Genomic DNA, 22,709 nt, shown 5'->3' on the forward strand with positions numbered 1-22,709 from the left:
AAAGCTCCCGAAGTGGGGAGCAACCGTGCCCCCTTCTTCCTGAGGTCCTCTGGATCCCACTGCTCATAGTGTGTGTGGAACTCTTGAACAAGCTCATACATACTCACACGTATGTGTATGTGCATGTCCACACACATGTGTGCCCATGCATGCAGGTGACCAAGGCAGCAAAGCTAGACTCATACACAACATCTCCCTGCCAGCAACGAGGAGAACTTTTTACAGAATCATGGAGACACGTTACCACTGTTCTGAGTGAAAGGACTCCCTACCCACAAAGGCGGATTTGGGTCTCCCCAGCTTGCCTGGGTCTGTTTTTTCCCTTAGATACTTTAGATGCTATTATCTGTCAAAGCCCATTGGAGAATGAAGCAAATACTAAAGAAATGAGAACATATATAATTCAAGTGCCTGGATATAGCTTTGCCCGAAGTCATATAACCCCAGATTTTTCACTTCTAATACATTTCTCCCTCCCTCTTTTTTTATTTTTGCTTAAGCCCCTGTGAATTGGATTCCTGCCACCGAAACTCACAGCAGTCCTGACTGACGCACCCATTTGTAGACTCACATCGGTCTCCTCCCTTCTGGTGGCTGCTCGAAGGTCATACACGGCACTTGAAACATCGCAGACACCAAAGCCAGAGGAGAGCTTAGAGTTTATTAATTTAACCTCCTTGCTGGGAGGTTTGGGAAACCTATAGCTCAGAGAAGGAGAAAGGCTCATCCAAGGCCACACAGTGACCTTCAACCCCTCTTGTTTTTCTCTTTTGTTGCATAACTTTTCGTTTTGTTGGAATTTTCTACCCTGGGCTATAGCCTTAAAAAAAAAAAAAAAAAAAAAGATTGAACAGAATTACCTAGGAAACTTGTTTAAAATACAGATGCTTGCTCTCCAACCCTAAATAATCTGGGTGGGAGGCTCTGGGAACCCAAGAGTGGCCTGTGTGCCCTGGGGGTTGCCCCCTGGGGGTTGTTGACCAGAAATGGGAATGACTGGACTAGATGACTCAAAGGTGCCTTCTGCCCTGAGTTCTATGAGCTGTGACCCCCATCCCAACATCTGGAGCCCCAGCTCAGCTTAGACACGATCCTCAGAACCCTGCAGCCCATGTGCACAGCACTTTACAGTGTAGCCTGACGGACCCATAAGAGCACACTGTTGATAATAACAACTGCCATTTATTTGGTACCTGCTGTGTACCAGGTGTTTTTCCTACTTCACCTTGTTTCATCCCCTTATAACCTTGCAGGGGCTGTTACTGTCCCTGTTTTTTGGATGAGGAGCTTGAGGCTCAGAAGGGAAGGACACCTTGCTCAAGGTCGTGCAGAAAGGAAAGAGCAGAGCTGGAAAGGAAAAAAATTAAAATCTTCCTCCTCGCAGATTGAGAACTGCTTGCTATTCCAGCTCATGGCCTTCTGGGGGCAGGAGCGAGTCACATTCTTCTGCCCCCAGTGCCCAGCACCCAGTAGGTGCCTGGTAGGGCCTGGTGCTTTAGGTACTTTCGCCATCAGTCTTCACGACAACCTGTGAGGAGATTTTGAGCCCCATTTTCCACTTGAGGAAACTGAGATTCAGAAAGGAGAGGTGGTTTGCCTGGGCCTCACAAGGACAGGAACTGGACATTTGGTTCCCCAGGGAAGGCCCTTCCCCCAATGTCACAATGAGGCCAGCTGGCAAGACAGGAAAGTCCTTGGGCTTCAATATCCTGTTTATCCCCCAGCCTCTGCTGTTTGAGTTGGTTGTAACGCCTGGTGCATTGGGCCCATGTCAACCTGAAACAGGCCACAGGAAACTCAGGTAGGTGCCCACTTGGCATTCAGGCACACTGGCAGAGAGCTCAGGGACATTCTGTGCCTGTCTCCTCTGCTCACCCACCTGAGACTCAGCAAGGACCAGGTGGGCCTGTCCTTCATACGAACATGGGCAGGGCAAAGGGTGGGGTAGGGCTGGTGGCTCGGGAACTAGCTTTCCTCACGCTGACCATGGTTCTACTATTAGAGCACAGAGCAGGAAGAAGGCAAAAGCGTAGGTCCCCAAGTCTGGGCTAGGACCTGGAGAACCCAGTTCAGTAGTTTTACTTGGTGGCATTGGACCAGTCATCAAGACTCTCTTCCCTGGCTGCCTGGCACCCAGTTCCACAGTGTCTGAGGCACTTCTTCTTCCAGGTGTCAGGCACAGAGCTGAGGGCTATGCTGAAATCTTGTGAAGAGAGTTTTTTCCACCCCAGGAACACAGCCCAGGGAGCCGAGTGTTATGTGGTGATTTTAGATCTGGTGTTGGCCCCAGGCCTCAGTTGCCCCATCTGTAAAATGGAGTCAACACCCCTGTGCCTGGATTCCAGTGGCAAAATGGAAATCAAAAGGGTGCCCAAGGGGCTCTGAGGGGGGGTGGTCAGAGCGTGGCTCTAGGGTTGGGTTCGAATCCTTCGTTCTCGCTGTTGTTGGCTGTATGACTGGATGAGGGGTGTCATCTCGCTGAATCTCAGGTTCCTTATCTGTGAAATGGGAAGAGCAACAGGACTTACTTCCCAGGAGTGTTGTGAAGATGAGGTGTGATAATGCTTGTGGAAAGGTTAGCACGTGGTAAGCCCTCAATACACGTTAACAACAATGATGGTGTTATAATTATTGTTGGTTTCTGGTCACTTCACTTCTCTCCACCTCAATTTTCCCACCTATATGTCAAAATTAAATGAGACAGGCATCCAATATGATTAGTGTTCAGTTAACAGCAACTACACTTCTCATTTTTGTGTGAAGTGAGGACCTGATGAGCTAAAATGAGTCAGGCCTCCGGGATACCAGTGTCCACCAATTCTGGCTCTGTTAGCTGCTGGTGTATGTGTGACCCTTAGTAGGCACATATCCTGAGCTTCAGTTTCCCTTCAGGGCCAAGTTAGGGAAGTCTGAAAACTGTGATCTCATGCACGACTGTGATTGATTGCAGGGACTGGATGGAGAATGCTCCTGGGCTTGGAGGGAACGATCGATTAGTGATGTCTGCCATGAGTTCAGGGGAGAGAAGAGAGAAGCACCACTTTGTCAGTGCCGGACTAGGGGATCTCTAAAGGTCCCTCCAGCTTGGTGATGGGCACATCTACACTGCATGCTCGTGGACGGTAGGACTCTGGTGCTGGGGGATGGAGGAGGAGACCCCAATCTGGATTCCAGTCTTGGCTCTGCTAATAACCTGCTTTGTGACTCTGAGCAAGACGCTCGTTCTCTCATAGGGTTTCAGTTTCCTACCTACAAAATGAAGGGCGCACGCAGAATAGAAATTCCCTGCTAGACAGCTGACTCCTTGGGCTCTGAGAGGCAGAAAAGAGCATCAAGGGGCTACTTGCTGTGTTCCCACCATCCTGAGGGAGCCCACACTCTTGCTCTGGGCAGGAATGCCACCAGCTCCTGGGGCATGACCACTTCCTGAGGCACAAGAGCCCAGGTCACAGGGCATCATTCCCAGGGCCTGGCATACAGTACACACTCAATAAATATTTATTACAGCCTGCAGAAGCATTTTTCCCCTTATTGCGAATTAATTTTAAATGGACACATTACTTAATCTGTTCATTTTATAAGCCTGATTTTAGAGTTAGCATTGGAGATGTGTCCCAATCTTATCCCTTGTTGGCTCTGTGACAACAGACAAGTGCCCTAACCTCTTTGAGCCTCTGTTTTTTGTTTTTGTTTTTTACCATAAAAGGAGAATTAAAATGGTTTCTACCTCACAAGAGCTGCTGTGGGGACTAAATGAGGACATGTCAATAGAAAGCCCAGCCCAACCCCAGCTGGAGAAGGTGTTCCATGAATAATAGCTACTATCATTGTTATTATTACTGTAATAAATAGTAGTGAGTAGTGACCTAGCATAGAGTTTAGGAGCCCAGGGAAATCGGGAGGGTGACAGGGGCAGTGTGTGCAGTACTTACAAGCATGACAAGCCTGGGTTCAAATTCTGGCTCTGTCACTTACTCGCTCCATGACCTTCCTCAGAAACTTAGCTTACTCATCTGTATAGTGGGTGCAGTAAGTATACCTACCTCGTAGGACTGCTCTGAAGAATACACCAGTTAACATCTATAAACCCTGGTAAGCACTCTCTAACGATTTGTTATTCTCATTCTCCCTCTAGAATGTTTGAGTCCCTGCTGTGTCCTCAATGCCATAGCAATGCCTTGTTCAATAAATGCTCATTTAGTTGTGTTTATTATTATTATACATGGACTAGGGACCTTGCCCGTAGGTGACTTCCCTCAAGGGAGAGTGCTGTTGCTCTGTTTCCACATATTTCCATGCATTCCTGCCTCTCCACAGACATTTGGCTCTTCCTTTGTGACCCACCTCTCTTTTCCTCTCTGGTCCCTCCTTGTTGCTGGCGACCCTAAGTCTGTGTCATAGCTGAGAACGTGGACTTGGCTGACCAGGAGTGTTTCTCCCCTCCACTGGGTGGCCTTGGGGATCCCTAGCCTCTCTGAATCTGCTGTTTCTCTGTTCTGGGCGCTAATGCCAGGCCCACTGGTTCTCCAGTTTGCTGTGATGGTGCGATGAGAGGAAGCTAGTCTGGGGCTGGCACAATGCTGGGCTGCATTCATGCCCCTTCCTGCCCAGACACTCACTCTCCAGACCCTCCAGGACGAGGGTGTGGGAGACCACGAAGGCTCTTGGTGGTGGGTGGAGAGGTTGGTGCTCTGAGAGGTCATCTGCCGTGTAGCTCGGCTCATATGAGTCATCCCGGAAAGAGAGGCAGTGGCAGCTCCCCGTGCGTTTCACCCCTCTCCCCGCTCCAGGATACAGGCAATCTCTTGTGCGGAAGGGATTTGCCTCTCAGGGACAAAGGCCCCAGCCATGAGGGTCGTGGGATGAATTTCTCATTGAAAATCTCCAGCGAGGCATTAAAGATTAACTGTCTCAGGCATGGGACATGTTAATCTCGGTGTGACACCTCAGAGTAACTATTAATCCCCAACCGTGGCAGCTTCCTGGTTCCACTGAAGCAGCCCTTAAGCTCTGAACTGGTGTCTTTTTCCAAACATGGCTCAACTTCCTGGCAAGAAATTTCCATTAAGGTCATCCAGTCTCCTGAGACCAGAGAGGGCCAGCGAAGGGGCTGAGTTTGCACAGGGGCAGGGGCACAGCTGGGCTGAATCTCTGCCTCAGGAACCCCCTACCCCATTCCTTCCCCACGACGACAGACATATAGATGTGCCCCCACCTCCCGTCCACCAAATAAAATTTATTTATTTTACTATAAAAAGTCTGAAAGGACTGTCATTTTGTTTTTTAAATCAGTCAGGTACAAATAATTCACCCAATTTATAATAGGCCCTACTTTCTCACAATTGAGCTGCGTTCTCAGGAATTCTTGGCAAATAAGAAAGATCAAAAGAACAAATGTTTTCAAATATACTGTCATTTTTATGACGGCTGCATAGAACAATTAATAAAGTTGTCATAATGTTACAGCCTGAAGACCTTTAATTAAAGTTCCAGAAATTTTGACATTTCTGATTTTGGAGGTAACACATTTTGTTTTTTCAACTCTCAAAAATTTTCCTAAGCCCTGAGCTCTGCGTCTAGAACACTGATTAGGTTAAACAACTCCCTCAGGTCCTGGCCCCTAGAAAATGGGGAGCTACTTCCCACGGCCTGACTGATGGACAGGGGGTCTTGTCCCCCCACCACTCCTAGGCTGGGGGCTTCTTTCTCCTGTTCCATGAAATGTTCCCTGAGCACTTGGCCCAGTCTCCCAGAGAGAATTCAACACACAGTTGGAAGCATCTGGCTCTTTCCCTGAGTATTTGAGGTCTGGACACTTTATTTTTTTTCACCTTGGGTCCCCCAGAGTTGACATAGAGTCTGGTCTAAAGTAAGAATCAAATGATGTTGGTGGGAAGAAAGAAGGAAGAGCAGATGGAGAGAAGGAGGAAAGAATGAGAGAGGAGAGAGGGAAGAAGAAAGAGGGAGCGGGAGAGGGAGGTTAGCTGTGTCCCACCAGGCCAGGAGATATCTGAGGGTAGAGACCACATATTTCTGAGGTCCCAGTGCCCAGTGCAGGACCTGGCTTGATTAACTGGCATTGACTGACAGTCTATCTGTCTGACTGACTGACTGACTGACTGAATGAATGAATGAATGAATGGGCAAAAGAGTGAGATCAGCAGCCGCTTGACTTGAGCAAGCTCTAAGTCCCTCCTGGCCTAGCTGAGCTCCCAGCACTGGACCTCTTCATCTGTCCTCACTCTGCGTCGTACTCCAGATCCCTTCTGCAAATTGATCCAGACCTCTCATCCCTCTATCTCCTCCCTTCATTCATTCCCTCATTTGTTTATTCATTTAACAAATGTAAATTATTTTGTTCTGGGATCATTCATCCATTTGATAGTCATTTATTGGGCACTTCCTGGGTGCCATGTCCTGTGTTAGGGTCAGAGATGAGTGGATCTTGGTCCTTGTCCCAGACATGGGCCACTGTCCAGGGTAGCAGATGAGACACTGTGATCAGCTCAAGACTGGTAGGAAAGCATCGTCTCGTCGTTTGCTCCTTCAAACAACTGAGACAGGTAGTATCCCCGTTTTATAGACAAGGAAACTGAGGCACAGAGAGGCAAAGTGAATCACCTGTGGTCAAACACCTATAAAGTGGCGGAGCTGGGAAGTCTGGTCCCAGAGTCCATGTTCTGAGCCCCTCACTTTATACTGTCATTTATATCCTGATAATTGGCAGCCCCCGTGGCCCGTGTGAGCCCTTCAAAGATAGGAAGCATTTTGATTCATCTCTGTTTTCCTAGCATCACCCAGGCCAAGGCCTGTATCAGAGGAAGCACTTCATAACAGTGCGTTGGTTGAAGACATGTGTGTTAGTCCTTTCTCCTCTGCTAAATTAGGTTTCCTCAACGTTAGGTATCGGGCTCTGCTGTCTTTGTGTCTCTAAAAGCCAGCCTACGTCCTGGTTTGTGGTGGGTCCCAACAAACACTATTTTGAATTAAAGTGAAAAGATTAAGTTAATTGATAGGCTGACCAACTGGCTGAATAGACGAATGTAGGGGATGAAACCCAGAATCCAGCAAGAAGAATGCAGAATCCCATCATCTGTCCTCCCTCTCTCTTCCTTCCTTCCTTCCTTCCTTCCTTCCTTCCTTCCTTCCTTCCTTCCTTCCTCCTTCCCTCCCTCCTTTCTTTCCCTCCTTCCATTCTTCAGCCTCCCATTCTTCCATCCATCTGCTCATCCCATCACCCATTCATTCATCACATATTAAATATTAATGGCGCTTCTGTTCTGGCCCTGCCCCATGCCAGGCTCTGGGCCCCAGAGAGCACTCACATGTGCGTCCACCCTCGACCCCACCAGCAGTAGGTGGACGCAAACATACATACTGACAATAACTTTCCACAAAGCAGGTAACGTCCTTGAAAATGTCTACTTGTTGAAAACCCCATGCAAATGGTCAGAATTTTCCCTCTTGCTGCTTCAGTGTCTCTCCCTGGCACAGAGCCCAGTTCTGAAGAAAACCCTTTATAACCACTGAATTGGTTTGAATTGAGTACTTTGGGACTTGAAAGAGGATATGATATGACATTACGGTGTAGCTGAAGACAGATAATAATGAAAGACAAAAATTGGTAAAATTCCCAAAGTTGGGGTAGCTCTGAGTGTGCTTGTCTTGCAGGGGCTTTTGGTAATTTCAAACCTCAATTTGAATCCTAACTCTGACGCTTTCTAGCTTTGTGACCTTGAGAAAGTTACGTCTCTCTCTGAGCTGCCATTCCTCATTTGCAACATAGAGATCATGATAGCCCATTTGCTAAAGTTGATGTGAGGATTAGATGAGATTTAAGCCTGGAAAGCAGCCCAGTGCCTGGCACATAGTAAGAGCACAATAAAGATAATTCAACAGCGCCATGCCCGGGGGGAGGATTAAGGGTGGGAAACAGCACAGGGTCTCGCTCCTGACCTTGCTTCTTACCAGCTGTGTGATTTTAGGCTGGGCAAGTCAGGTCTCTGAACCTCCTCTCCAATCAAGTGCTGATCCTGGCTACAAGGGACTGGGGGTGCATTAAATTAAAAGAATGCAAAGAGTCCTGGAGTGTTAGGTGGAAGCCATTCAATTAAAATGGGGGGAGAAAGTATGAAGAAAATAGCAGCGCTCCCTGCCTTTCTTTGCGGGACTCAGGTCTTGTGGGATCTCGACTCACCACCATTCTCAGGCTTCTCTGTGTCTTTTGGACCATCCCCAGGGCCTGCTCTCTGGACTCCCAGACCTGCTTTGCATCAATTCCTCCCAGTGCCCAGAGCCGGGATGTCACACCCCACACATCTCCCCATCCTTCAGGGTGCCTCTTATGTGAAGCCCTCTTTGACTCACCCAGCTGCCCCTTCTCACTTTCTGCCATCTGGTTTTTGAACAGGTCTCTTCCTTGCTTACACACACACACACACACACACACACACACACACACACACACACACGATTGTCAACTTTGGGAGGCCAAGGTCTGTCTGGGATTCATCTCTTATTTCTCACTATGGCCGACACAGAATGAGGTGAAATGTGTTTGTCAATTCCATCTGTCAGGATTATTTGGGTTGCTTGTAATGGAAAACACAACCCAAACTGACTTAAATGTAAAAGGGAACCCTTGCCTCATGTAACTTGAAGGTCCATGAATTTCAGGCGTGGCTGAATCCAAGTGCTTCAAAGGAATCTCCCGGATTATGCTTCTGTCCATGACTTGGCTCTGCTTTCTTTTTTATTGGCTTCATTCTCAAAATGACACCTCCCGGCCCCCAAGGGGCGGCAGAGACGGCCACCAGCAACTCCAGGCCCACACCCTCTTTCTTTTTTTTTTTTTTAGAAATCAAAACTCTATTTTATAACTACAAGAGGTTATTTTTTTAATGCACAACAACATATTTATCATTCGTTTTTGTTTTTATTAGTTTCAGGTACACAAAACAAAGTAATAGTTAGACACTTATCATTTATATCCCTCACACTGTGTCAACCCCCCTCCCCCCATCCACTATCCCTCTGACATCGTACACAGCCATTATATTATCTTTTAACGACTCTAGCAGAAAGAAGTTATCTCATTGGTCCAGCTGGGGTTGCATGCTGAGCTCTGAACCAATCACAGTGGCCGGGGTGAAGGAATACACTGAGTGGCCAACATGAAAACATTATACCTGCAAAGAAGGCCAAGGTGCAATGGTCAGAGGGGCAGGAGGACAGGCAGGGGAGCATGGCCAAGGGAGGAACTGGTTTCAAGGAGGGGGAAGAGGTGTCTGTACTGTAGTCAAGTAAGTTGAGGTTGACAAGTTTCCACTGGTTTCCTGAACATGGAGCTCGTTGAGGATCTGGTGAGGGCTGGGTTGTGGGGTGACCTTCGGAAACCAGGTGGGTGGAGGGCTGGACGTATCCAAAGCAAGCGTCCTGCTCCAAGGGTGACCCATGGACCAGTAACAGCAGCCTCTGCAAAGGGCTTGTTGGAAATACAGAATCTTGGGCCCCAGCCCAGAATCGCACCAGAACCTGCATTTTAGCAAGGGTTCCAGATGGTTCTTGTGCATGTTCAAGGGTGAGAAGCACAGGTCTGAGGAACTTGGCTGTGAAGGGGAAGAGAGAGGGAAGAAGGGAGCTGGAGGGAGTGGGGCATCAAGAGAGGGACCTTGATTCTTCCTAAGAAGAAAGAGACTAGACAGAGTTTAGTTGTGCGTTCTTAACAATGAAAAAATTTAACTTTTTGCTCACAATGTGAAATTTCATTAATATTTTGCAGGACACTATTTTAAATTTGCATAAGTCAGATTAACATCAAATGTGATCTGAATGTGTTTATTGTCTGAAGGAATGAATGTCCTGGTGGGGATGTTTCCTGACAGCCTCCCACTGAAGATGCTTTGGCAACTGGCGGTGTCCCCAGGGTGATGGGTTACTGGACCTAGGACACCAGGTACCGTGGGCCCTGCCCAGACTTGGGCGAGCATGCTGAAGTTCGCGCCACTTCCCTCTTCTCTCCCTTCTTTGTCCCCCCATCTGGCTCCATGTGACTCTCCTCCAGGCCCACAGGGCCCTCGGGTTTTTCACAAGGATGGTTCTGGCAAAGGAGATTGAGAAAACAAAGCTGTCATGTGTGTGACCGGCCCAGCATGGCCTTGTGAGCCACCAGAGTCAGCGTGTCTTCAGGCCATGGGCCCCCATGACATGAGGGAGGCCTAGAGAGGACAGAGCTCTGGGGCCACTTTGTGCAGGGTGTGGGGAGACCCTGTGGGGCTGGGGCCCCCCTCTCACTGCAGGGCTCCCCACCCCCCAACCCTGGTACCTCCAGGATGTGGTCTCTTGTCTGTCCCATTGTGAGTTTCTCCTCAGGGCAGCCATAGAACCAGATTGGTGACAAAGGACCCTTGTGTCATGTATCCCAATTTCTTAAGGTTTCAGTGGGGAAACTGAGGCCAGAGCAGGATGGGGGACTCAGCAAGGACACGGTAGGGCAGTTGTAGGCCAGAACAAGAACCTAAGACATCTCTCTTCACGGGGGCCCTGGACACCCCGCATATCCTTCTGCTCTCTGTCAGGAGGCCTGGGTTTGAATATCGCTTTGCCTCATTCTAACTGTATGGGAAGGGGCTAGGCAGCCAACCTCTGTAAGCCTCAGTCTCCTTATCTGCAAAACCGGATATTAACAGCCACCTCCTAGGGTGGTTGTGAGAACCACATGAAGTGATCCACGTCAGGTGTATAGCACAGGGCTAGACATAGAACAAAAATAGTTACTAAGCATAGTTAGTAGACTTTAGCTATTTGTTTATTTTATTCTATGCCCAGTTTTCAAATGGGGCCACTAAGGCACGGAGTGGTTAAATATCCTAGTAGGTTGAAGACCTGGGGTTTGTGCCCAAGAGTTCTGACTCCCCAGCTCACACATTTGGTCATAAGCACTTCTCTGAGCTTCAGTTTCCCCATCTTTAAAATGGAGCTAATGAGGGATGGCTTTGAAAATTAAACGAGATCATGAAAGCCACTCACTCTGCACAATGCCTGGCATAAAATGTACTGCTTTATTCAAATATCTTCGTAGTCTCAGTGTAAGAAACTTGGATTAGCAGCGTCATGGCTCCACCTTGTGGTGTCGTCTGGGAACTGCGCTTCCATCACCCAACCCCTACCCACCCTGGGAGCGAGCCCTGCCTGTATAATCCTTGTCACTCCTTCTACATGGCGGTGGAGCCCCAAGGCTTTACACCTGTTTGGGGGACCTTTGAGAAAAAACTACTTCACACTGATGGATTTGGGGACAATAGGAGTGGGTATGAGAAGAAACAACTTACTTTTAATCAGCCAGTTAATTAATGAAAAAGGCTGGGAAGCATTTGTCCTGGAAAAAACAGAAAGCCCACGTTAATTGAGCACCTACTGTATGCCAGGCTCTGTGCCTCTCATTTAATCCATGCAATGACATTGTGATACAGGGATTACAGACAAGGAAGAGGAGACCCAGAGATGTAAACAGCTTTGCCCAGGTCATACAGTGAATTGGTGGCAGAGCTGTTCCTAAAATCTGGGCTCTTGACACTGACCCTGGACAGATGAGTGCTGGGAGGCAGGGGAGCTGTTGGTCCCAAAGTTCCTGAAGTTCCTATTTTGTGGAACAAAGCACATTCCCCCCAATTCAGGACTTTCCATGAAATTCAGGACTTTCCATGAGTCAGGGGGGTGGCAGGCTTGTGTTAACCTTAGAGGAATCTCAGTTCAGAGTTGAGGCCACCATGTGTCCCAGCATTCTGGGACCCCCATGTATTGTGATGCCAAGAAACTAACTTGATTGTTTGCTTTAAATATTTAAATCAAGGGCAAAGGGAACAAACCACTAGTTTTTTAGTTTTTTTCTCTGTGCTGGACAAAAAAACAGAAATGTTCTTATCTATTTATTATCCTATATTTCCTGCATACCAAGATACCATTGATTAATATAGACATTATTTAATGTGTCACTAAGAAATTTTTTTTAACTGCCAATTAAACTATGGCATATATGCGGACAGTCCCAGAGAGCAGTTTCCAGGCTCTCGGCCTCACGTGGAAAGGTGAGCGAGAGTCAGAGAGTCAGAGGTTATTAGGTGGCCATCAGCTGTAATCAGATGGCCATCCGCTGTGACTAGTTGGCCATCAGCTGTTACCAGTGAGCCATTAGCCATTAATATAACTGCCGTGGCTACTCTAGGGGGTTGGTTGGTTGGTTGGCAGAGAAGCGGACGGCAGATTGCTGCTCGTGTGGCTCCTGCTTCCTGTGTCTCCAACCCAGCCGCCAGCAAGAATATAGTGGTATGACTCCCCTACCTATGGCTCCGTGGGTGTTCCTTTCTGGCCTCACCATGTCCTGCGTTCTTGTGCAGGGAGCAGGAGCAGAGTCCCTGCCTGACAGCATAGTATTGCATATAAGACACAGGCCAATTTTAGCAATGTTACCATGTGGGGAAAAGGTACGTCTTGGATGATCTATGATAACCTCATGTGAGTATGATAACTGTCCTCATCTGATAGGTGAGAAAATGGGCATGGAGAGGGACAGGGGACCTGCCCAAGGTTCCACAGTCAAGCAGCAGCCGAGCTCACCTCCTCCAAAACCATGGCATATGCGCCCTCTCGATGGCACAGCTGTGGGTCCGTTTGCCTGGCTGAGGCGGCTCCTGTGAGCGATGGGGTAGGGCCACCATTGAGCTAGGCTCAGATGTGAAGAGACGGCTAATCTCAGAATCCTCAGGAGAGAACCAGCTGCTCCTGCTGGAAAGTCCAGGCAGTAATAGAGCTCAGACAACGGGGGCACTTGGGAAAGAGAAGAGTGTCGGTTCTTAAACAAGAGTGGACGTCTGATGAAGAGAGAGGGAGAGAGGTGGCAATGGGAAGGGAGGACAAGAGGAGACACAAGAGATCAAGTTGACTGAAAGGAAGACTCATAAAACTTAATTCACATGTCCCTGTCACTCACTGCCTTTTCCAGGTGAGGGAGATTATTCCCAAATTGTTGGAAAATGCATTGTAACCCCAAAGCCCCACCGTCTTCTAGCATGAGAGAGTAGCACATTCCCAGCTTGGCAGGTAGTAATTCATCCACCCACTCTTATCTCCTTCTCGCCTGCTTTACCGTCATCTCCCATCATCAACACACCTATCCACCTAATGTTCTCTGCCTTCTTCCCTCCCCCACTGCTTTTCATCCATCCATCCTCTATAGTTTCCTTTGTTTCTCCCTTCACTCATTAAATTAATCCATATATTATCTATTCACACATCTGTCCACCATCCATCTTCTCAAACACCTAGTAATAGACCCTTCTTTCCTTCCATTCATCCACTTACTCATTCATCCACATATGTACCCTTTCACCCGTTCACTCTTGTATCCCACCACCCTTCCTCCCTTCTTTACTTTCATTATTTTATCCATTCTTCCTTCTTTTCCATCTATCCAGCCATCATCCTTCATCTTTCCAGCTTCTCTTAAATTCCCCTCCTTCCCTCCCTTCCATCATATTCTGTCCATACTTCCTTATATTGATCCATCCACTCATCCATTCATCTATCCGTTCATTCTTTCATACGTGTTTTCATTTTCGTATTTTACCATTCATTCATACTTCTGCCCTTGGTTCCATTCACCCATGCTCGTCCTTTTCGTCTCCAGTTCATACTCCAACAAAGTATATATGGAGGGCCTACTCTTGCCCAACTAGGAACTATGGGACAAACACAAGAAAGTATACAGTGGAGTCCCTGCCCTCACGGAGCTTCTGTTCTGGTGGAAGAAGCAGACAATTACCACTCAATATGATGAGAGTGATGGACAGGTGTGCCCAATGTCGTGGAAGTTCTGAGGAGGGACTCGTTCTACCTGGAGAGATCTGGAAAGACTTTGGGGAGGACAAACCATTGGAGTCACATCTTAAAGGGGTGCAGAAATATTCCAGGTGCAGAAGGAGGGTGTGGAAAGTCATTTGGAACAACCCCATGATGTCTCACAAGGGCCTGGGTTGTATGGGGTGGTTGAGATCCACCGTCTGGAGCAGCATGAGGGGGGCAGAGGAAAGTAAGGCTGAAGCAGTTGCAGGAAAGACTTTGACTGCTGGCTTTGGGGGGTTGAACTTGATGCTCCTGGTAACGGACAGCTACAGAAGATTCTGATCAGAGGTGTGATTTAGAAAAAACTCTCTCTGGAAGTCATGAAGGGGAGAAAACAGGAGTGGGTGGGGTGGCTACTGCGACAGTCTTCGCAAGAGAGCAGCGCTCAGGCCAATAACACAACTTACTCTTCAGAATGCTCAACTGTAGATTGATGATGCGGAACCGGAATTGGACCACTGGGCACAGCTGAAATACAGATGAACAGAGGCTTCTGTGATTGGAGACTTGGGTCACCCTTCCTGCCCAGCCCAGCCTCTGACTGACTGTGTAAAACTAAGTGATTCTGTCAGAGTCTGTCATAAGCACAACACAAACCTCCCTCTTCCAGTTGTAAAGTGCACACATCGGTCCCTCAGTAAAGGTCCCTTTCTCTCCCATTCTCCAGCAGCAGGAACCTGGACAAAGGATAGGACAGCAAAGCTCTGGGAGGCTGAAGAGCAAACAAAAACAAAAACAAAGAAAACCTGCCTGACTTGGCTGCCTCGCCTTCCTTGGCTGCTCCTCTGTACTTTCAGTAGCAAAGCCTCCTTCAGCTAATCTCCAGGGTCTGCCCGGGGTTAATTTGTCAAACTCCTTTATCATGTTGGGTGAGGAATTCTGCAGGATCTGCTGCAGCATGACTTTTAGCACTGGAGAGACCAGGCTGGGGAAGGGGAACAGGGACGTTTGAAATAGCAACAATTATAGCTAATATTTACAAAATGTTTCTTCCACTCCAGGGACTCCTCTAAACACTTGGCATATATTAACTCAAATTACCATAATAGTTAAAAGCACAGATTGCTTGAATCAGCCTCACTACTTCCTGGCTGTGTGACCTTGTCCAATTTACATAACCTCGCTGTGCCTCTCATGTGAGATATGTAAAATAGTTGCTGTGAAAATTCAATGAGTGAAAGAAAGAGGTGGGCTAGAGGGCATTTAACCCATCAATAGGGTGTCTCCCACCTCATAAACAGGTGGTGTCTTTCATTCTTTGTGACTTGATTTAAGGCACTAGACGGCATTTCCTCTTAGAAGCCATGTTCTAAAATAGAGGTTGCAAAATGTCAGGTTGCAGGCCGAATGAGGCCCACAAGTGTGTTTTCTTTTGCAAGGACAGTCTTAAAACTTTACAGTGAGCTTTTAGAACTTAAAAATCAGGAGACTTCACATAAGAATCCAAATTCCAAATTTAAAATACAGAAAACTTGACAAGACTGGGCCCAGCCTTCCCACATGGCCACAGTCCACTGGAGCCAAAGAGGGGCTGCCTTCTTCAGATGAGGCATATGCTGTCCAGTTTGCCACAGTCCCCACTACTCTCTATTGCTTCCCTAAAATTGAAATTGAACTTGTATGTTGTATTTCTCTTAACCGAGGCCCTCTTACTAATTTATGCTAACTTCCTAGCCCTCACAGGCATATGAGTTTGTGATCTCTGTTCTAAGGCATTGGATTCAGAATCTGGGAACTAGAAAGGATTTCAGATACCAGGCAGTTGGATTCTCAGGCTAGCTTGCCTGTCTTTTAAAACCCGTATTGAAATTGCACTGTAGTACTCCTTACTTATAGCATCTCTCTGTAACTTACAGCATCCTTCTCAACCATGAAATAATGACCTTAGAGATCATCAGTTAGGTGGCGATTGAGTTCCCAGGCCAGACTGCAGACACTTTTTAAAGAATGAGCTGCTTGAAATACAGCATTGCAGAATCTGATCAACCTTTAGCTCATTGCTCTTAGATTAAGTAAGCATGCCGTCTTAGACCTCATCTAGTGAAGCAAGCTTAAGTGTTCAGGGTAATCCACAAGTCTTTTTGATCCATCAATGTATCTTGTCACCCTTCAAGCCACCCATACTTCTCCCACTTTTCCTCCCATTCGTCTATCCATCCAACCATCTCCTCATCCTTCTCTTTCTTATCCTCCAGTGTATCTCCAGAAGCAACACTGCAGTGGCTGGCTCAATATTTGTTGAAGAAACAAATGAGCAATGACAGGTACAAGGCGTCTTCTACGCCTGCAGAGCTCACATCGGCATAGGTACTCAGTTCCAACGTAGTGTGAGATGTGATGTGACCAAGATCCACCCAGGGTCGCTGCCCAAGACGAGGGGCCATGCAACCCTCTCTATAGGCAGAACCACTTTCAGAGAGGTGTGCTGCTAGTGAGAAGCTATCCTCTTGATTAGAAACCTAAGTTCCTTGAGGGAGAAACTTGGGCAGAGGTTGAAGTAAAAAGAGAGATGCTATGGAGGTGTGGTCTGCTGGTATCCAGGCTGTGGCCCCCACTGAGCCTGGTAACCACCACTGTGCCTGGCACTGCCCCTAACTGCACCCTGCGCGGCACGCAGCACTCCCCACACAGTGTCTACCCTACTCGCGTGTGGATCCCAGGGAAGACAGGCTGGCAATTCTGTGGAGTGAGTGAGACTTGGCCTGACCTCATCTGGGACAGTGCTAAGGGAGGCCTCGATGGTCACGTCCATCGTGGAATCCCTCGGGAAGCTGAGCAGCCTGGATACACAGCAGTAGGGTCATGTGAACTGAGTTTCCAGGGAAACTCCAGAAGAGTACTAAGTATGAGTGGCCTGGAAAGTCCTGGCCAGGGCACACCTGGCCCCAGGCCAGGCCCAGGGGCAAGTCACTAGGCTCATTTTCTCTACCTGTGCAGTGCAGGCAACCCTCCCCTCCCAGAGCAAATATTTAGGCCTCTTCCACCAGCTTCCCTCAAACTTGAAAACAGGCTTTGGCACTTGTGGGTGAGAGAGGTGACCCATACACATATTTTTTTTAAAATGATGTCTGCTGTTCAGTATATATTTTTAACTTAATTTGTTTTTGAATATATGTAAAAAAGTAAGTTAAATTCTTTGGTTTAATATATTTTTGCATAGGTAATACAATTTCGTGGTTCAAGATCCGAAAGATAGAGAAAGTACACAGGGAAAAGCCTGCTCCCACCAATGCACCCAGTTACCCAGAAACCCTGTTAGGATATGTGTGAATACATCCCCAATGTTTCTTATGCCTCCTTCCAGAGATATTATATGCACATCTACATACATGCAATTTACTTTAACTTCTCTGAGTTTTTGCTTCCTGTTCTATGAAATAAGCATCCTAGCAGTACCTACCCTCTGAGGTTATGGTGAAGACTATATGAGATAATTCATAAAAGCCCTTAGCATGGTGGCTGGAATATCAAGCACTCAACAATATTAGTTATCTTTTTATCAACATCATCATCTCTTTGGAGGACAATTTGGCCATATTCGTCCAAAGCTACAAATTACACTTCTGAGAATTTCTAAGTAAATAATCAGAGCTATAAACAAAGATTTATTAGTGAAGATGTTTACCACAGAGTTATTTATAAAAGTGAGAACTGGGAACCACCCAATTAAAAGAATGGTTCAAATGTATCATGGTATATCTCTGTGATGAAATATTTATTGCCATTCAAAATGGTGCTGACAAAGTCTGGAGAGAAGCAAACTGAAATGTCAATAGCCATTGTTTCTGGGTTGTGAATTTGAGTTTACACTTTAATTTGTTCCCCCAAGTTTGTTACAACAAAACATACAAAAAAACGGCAGGAAAAGAATAGATTTACTCTCACACCTATCTTACTGTTAGCCATCTCTCAAAAGCCTCTGTGTTTAGGCAGATATTATCAGGAGTTCCTGGCCAATGTAGAAGTAGCCAAAGGGCGTTTTGCTAGTTATTTTTAAACTGCCGACTATCTCCAGGAATTTTCTTCTATCTCCCCTTCTCCAGCCATGCACAAGTTACTTACCCTGGGAAACTGATAGTGGGAAAGTGGTGTGAAATCCAGTCGGAGGTTGGATAAAGAACAGACCTTCCATGATACTGGACAATGTCAGCATCAATGATTTTGAGCCTGCAGAATCAGAAGAAAGAGGGGAAGTGAAAAGGCAGGAATTTCCAGTCTTCTCAATTCAACACTCAAACTGCAATGTGGCCTTTCTTCCATCCTGGGCCCCTCCCATCCTTAACCTAGATTTCCACTCTAAATCCCATTCCTACTAATACTAGACCAGGAAAGCATTAGCCAATAACTGAGATTTTTTTCAGTTCATTAAAATGCTAAAGGAAAATGTAGACAGCGAATTTGAAGTTGTCGGATGAAGGATCAGACCCGTGGCCCATATGGGGTAGATCTGGGCAGGGACAGGAGCTGGGAGACTTTTCTGGTCCAGAAAACCAGGGAACGTGGTCCTGAAGCAGGACAGTGACATGGTCTGAGCAACTTGGAGGGGGTGGCTGTGGCAAGTCCGGGTCTGAGGGCTGAGGGCAGGTAGAGGGAGGACAGAGAGAGCTGTGAGGGTGCAGCCTGAGAGACGGGGTGGGTGGGAGGGAGTGATGCAGAATTCCCCAGGGGGCAGATGCATGCTCAGGCCAACAGGTGAGATGTCAGTATTCAAGTGGGGCAGAGCGGGAAGCAGGGTCCAGAAGGGTCAGCTCAGGGCTCAGAACAAGGTCTCCTTGGAGCTGGGCCCCAGGGCTCCCCTAAGGCAACTGTCAGGCTTGTTTTTTATCAAGCACAGGCCATGCCAGTTTCCGCATTTGCCCTTTTCCAAGGCATCTCTTGCCTGGGAAACGACTGGGGCTGGGAGTTGACAGCTGAGCTGACTGTCACAGTTGGCTTGTGCCTCAATGCAGAGCAGATGGACAGACTCCTGGGATTTGAGGGTTCCCTTGAAATACTCTACAAGTAGGTCATACCCAACTGGGTTCAGAGCTGAGCACCTATAATGTACCCAGCACCCCACACCAGGGTTTTCAGGTTGACTGTATCCTTGAGTCACAGACACTAAGTTCACTCCAGAATCATGTACAGATCCTTTGAGAGCAGGCATGCGTACCTTGCTGGAGTGCCTGTGTCCGGTCAGACAGCCTGAGGTGTGGTGGAAAGAAGGCAGCAGCTGGTAGCTCAGGGTGGCCCTCTGTGCCTGTGCGCAGACCTCAGGGCGTGCTGGTGGGGAAACTCCGAAGTCCAGGCCTCCGACTGGGTGGGCACGTTCTTTCACTTTTCCCAAACCCTCTGGGCTTTCCTACGTCTGTACCTCCACTCACTGTGGTGAAGTGAAAGAGAACAGGTTCTAAAGTCCAGTGTAGGCCACGTTGTCCTTCCTCCACTTAGTTGCTGCTGTGTGAACTTGGGCAAGTCACCTAACCTCTCAGAGTCTCACATCCTCATCTGTGACGTGAGGAGAATACCTCTTTATCCTCCAGAATGGCTGCGAGGAGTTCACAAGACAATGGGCAGGAAATACCTGTCACTGCTCCTGGCACTTGTTAGGCATTTAATACCTAACAAGTGGAGACTACTCTGTCCATCCTCCTTCCTCTGTCAACCCTGACCTGTGTGAGTGGGTTTAAACTCAGAAGGTCAATTCTCCGCTCCATGCTTTGCCTGACCCAAACACCAACCCAATACTGCCAGAAGTCACAAGGTTATTTTTATCCAAGGAGCCCTGGGTGGGGCTGTGGGTCCTGCCTTCTCTAAGATTCCCAAATGGCTTTGAGAAGACTGGGGCCAGAAGCAGGAGGACGAACAGGGCAGAAAAGGTTTGGGGAAGTTTGTACTCAAAGAGGCTCTCTTGGGCTGGGATGGTGCTGGACCAGGGGAGGGAGGGCCACACTTAGAGAAGAAATACTCCTGCAGCTGGAGCGGCACGGAGTACGGGAGCCATGGCCAGGGAATTGGGTCCATCATGTGGTTCACTGCTTTGCAGGTGACGTTGTTTTCTTGTGAGCAACCTCCCAGGTCACCCACCAATGGATGTCCCACCAAATGGACCAAATGGACCACTGGAATATAGAGATGACCGCCACCTCCAGGTAAAGCCAACATGCAGAGAAGCGTGTGGGGTCTCTCTGTCTCTGTCTCTCTGTCTCTGTCTCTGTCTCTGTCTCTGTCTCTGTCTCTGTCTCTCTCTCTCTCTCTCTCTCTCTCTCTCTCTCTCTCTCTGTCTCTCTGTCTCTCTCTCCAGCCGTCTTCTGGCTCTGTTTGTTAACCCCCATAAGACCACCACTGCCACCACCCCAGCCATCACCACCACCCCCATGACTAGAATAGTGCTTTTTCTAGTAGTCAACTTACAACTGAGCTTTTAGGTGTGGGGTTGAAGGTCAGGGTAGTGAAGCCAGGAAGGAATGATGTGAACTTCAGAGGCAATAGTCACTCACAGGGCTCCATGGCATTGTGACAAGCCATTTCGATGAAGCTGGAAGGGACTTTGACTAAATGAGTGTAACATAAGTGACACTATATGACTTCCAAACCTACATCATAAAAAGGCCATGCAGCTTCCATTTTCTACCCTTGGGATGCTCGCTTTTAGAACCCAGCACATGTACAGGCCACGTGTAAGTGTTCTGGCTGACAGCCACCATCAGCCACCACATAGGTGAGTGAGGAAGCCTCCAAATGATTCCAGCCCTGCCATCAAGGCACCCCCAGCTGTTCTTCCCAGCTGAGGTCACAGACATACTGGAGCCGAGATAAGCTGTCCAGAATCTGGGAAGAAACTGAAATTGTGTTTTATGCCACTGAATTTTCAGGTGGTTTGTTACTCAGGGTTAGTAGCAGAAATATCAAGTAAGTGAATTTTTTTAAGGGGTTTCTAGAGTGTTTTTTATCAACTACAACGGAAGTAGGACATTCATGGGGTTCGGTGAGAAGTCTCATTGAATGTCCTGCCATGATATCTGCGGCCACCCAGTGCTTCCAGGGCCCCCTCACTCGCATACAGACCTGGAACCCCTGCAAGTTTGAGAAGCATCCTTGGTTTATCAGTGAAGCCTCTGTATCATCCAAAGCTGGTGGAGGTGCTTAGTAGAGGCTCTCCTCCCTGCTAAATTTAAAACAACCATTCATTTGGTTTTGTCGTTGTCACCTCAGGAGGCAGTGATGGTCCGAGGCCTTTCGTGGGTCAGCAGCACAAATCCCATCAGGCCTCAGGCCTCTGTTAGTACCTGTCACTGTCCCAGAAGTCCAAGCGTTCTAGACCATCTATTGTCCTTTGGACCCTCAACCCCATGTTACTCCATCCAAATTCTAATTGACCCAACTCTGTCTCTTCTTCCTGCTCTAGTCTTCCCAATCTTTCCATTTTCTCACTTTGAAAGAATATTTGAGGATGTCCTTTGACTTTTAAGAAATCATAGCCAATGGAAAATGAAATGAATTCTATAACCCTAAAATTTCCCCAAAGGTTTTCAAATCTTTTTAAAAATTGAACAGCAGAAAACATAAACGTGTTGAAGGATGTGGGTGCATTTCAGCGTCTAGGAAGGGGGGTGAGGAACCGATGGAGGGCTCCTCCCCCACCAGAGGACCAGGGTACAGAGGGAGCTGGAGAAGGGGCTGGGGGTAGACCCTGCAGGGCTTGTGGGCAGACGTCTGGATTTTGCTGTGGGTGCCATGAAAAGCCCATGGAAGGGCTCGAATCAGGAAAGGGCGGTGATTGAATGTGCAATTTAAAAACCCAACACTGTGGCCACTGAGTGGAGAATGGAGAGTAGAGAAAAGAGGGGAAAAGGGAGGAAGCTGGAGCAGTGGTCCAGGGGAGAGGTAATAGGAGCAGGAACAAGGTGGAGGTAGGAACAGAAACAAATGGGTGAATTCATGAACATGTATAGAAGATGGTTCTAACACAGTAGAAGCAGGGCTAGCTCAACCATGACCCACTGGCCTTGGAATCAAGTTCTGGGCTTTGTCCCCATATGCTGCCCTCTAAGGGGGGACTTCCTCCCCACTAGCCCTTCTCAGGGCAAGCTAGACAGGAAGTCCCACCCTACTTTTCTCTGAGCCCTTTGAAGCAGCTACGGTTTGGGTGTTACCAAGGAGACCAGGGAAGACAGAGACCCCAGACTGGGGGAGGGGTGATTGACTGGAAAGGGCCCTAGAGGGGACTCTAATGATGTGTTTCCTTCTCAGAAAGGTTTTCCCTGACCACCCAATGGTGCCTCCCCCTCCCTGGCCCCTCCCTGATATGTGTCCCTGTTTATTCCCTTTATAGTCCTCAAGACAATCTCAAAATAGTCTCTTTGTTTACTTACTTACTTATTATTTTCTTTGCCCTTATTGTTTAAAGTCTATCTTGTGGACTAGAAGTCAAGCTTCATGAGGGCAGAATTGGTAGGCACTCGATGAATGAATGAATGAATGAATGAATGAATGAATCATGCAGTCAGGAATCCAATATTGAACCAGACAACCCAATCGTTTAGCCCCCTATGTTTAAGTGAAAAGTAAAAAAAAAAAAAAAAACGTGGAGGGGAAAAAGCCTTTTTAAAAATCACTGGAAGGGAAAAGAAATATCTTAATTGTGTAAAAGGGACTTTACAAGTCACAGTGTTAAGCACCTCAGAAAAAAATGATCTCATTTAAATATCCTCACACTCATCTTAGAGTGTAATAATAATAATAAATTGTGTTTATTATTATGTTACAACATATTATATTAACACTGTAATATTAATATAATATATTATGGTTATCGTGATCCGTTTTAC

The 22,709-nt window shown here is 47.4% G+C and overlaps 1 long non-coding RNA gene across 1 annotated transcript; it reads left to right on the forward strand.

The window, feature by feature from the left end:
* The first annotated feature begins 1,732 nt into the window (after nucleotides 1-1,732).
* LOC148756029 (uncharacterized) lies at nucleotides 1,733-20,071 on the forward strand. Its single transcript, XR_016018330.1, has 3 exons — nucleotides 1,733-1,801; nucleotides 2,951-3,122; nucleotides 19,925-20,071. It is a non-coding gene; the product is annotated as an uncharacterized LOC148756029 (long non-coding RNA).
* Nucleotides 20,072-22,709: the final 2,638 nt, after the last annotated feature.

The sequence above is a fragment of the Rhinolophus sinicus genome, chromosome 13 (genome assembly GCF_057876585.1).
Source record: "Rhinolophus sinicus isolate RSI-liver-muscle chromosome 13, RSI-T2T, whole genome shotgun sequence".
NCBI classification, from domain to species: Eukaryota; Metazoa; Chordata; class Mammalia; order Chiroptera; family Rhinolophidae; genus Rhinolophus; species Rhinolophus sinicus.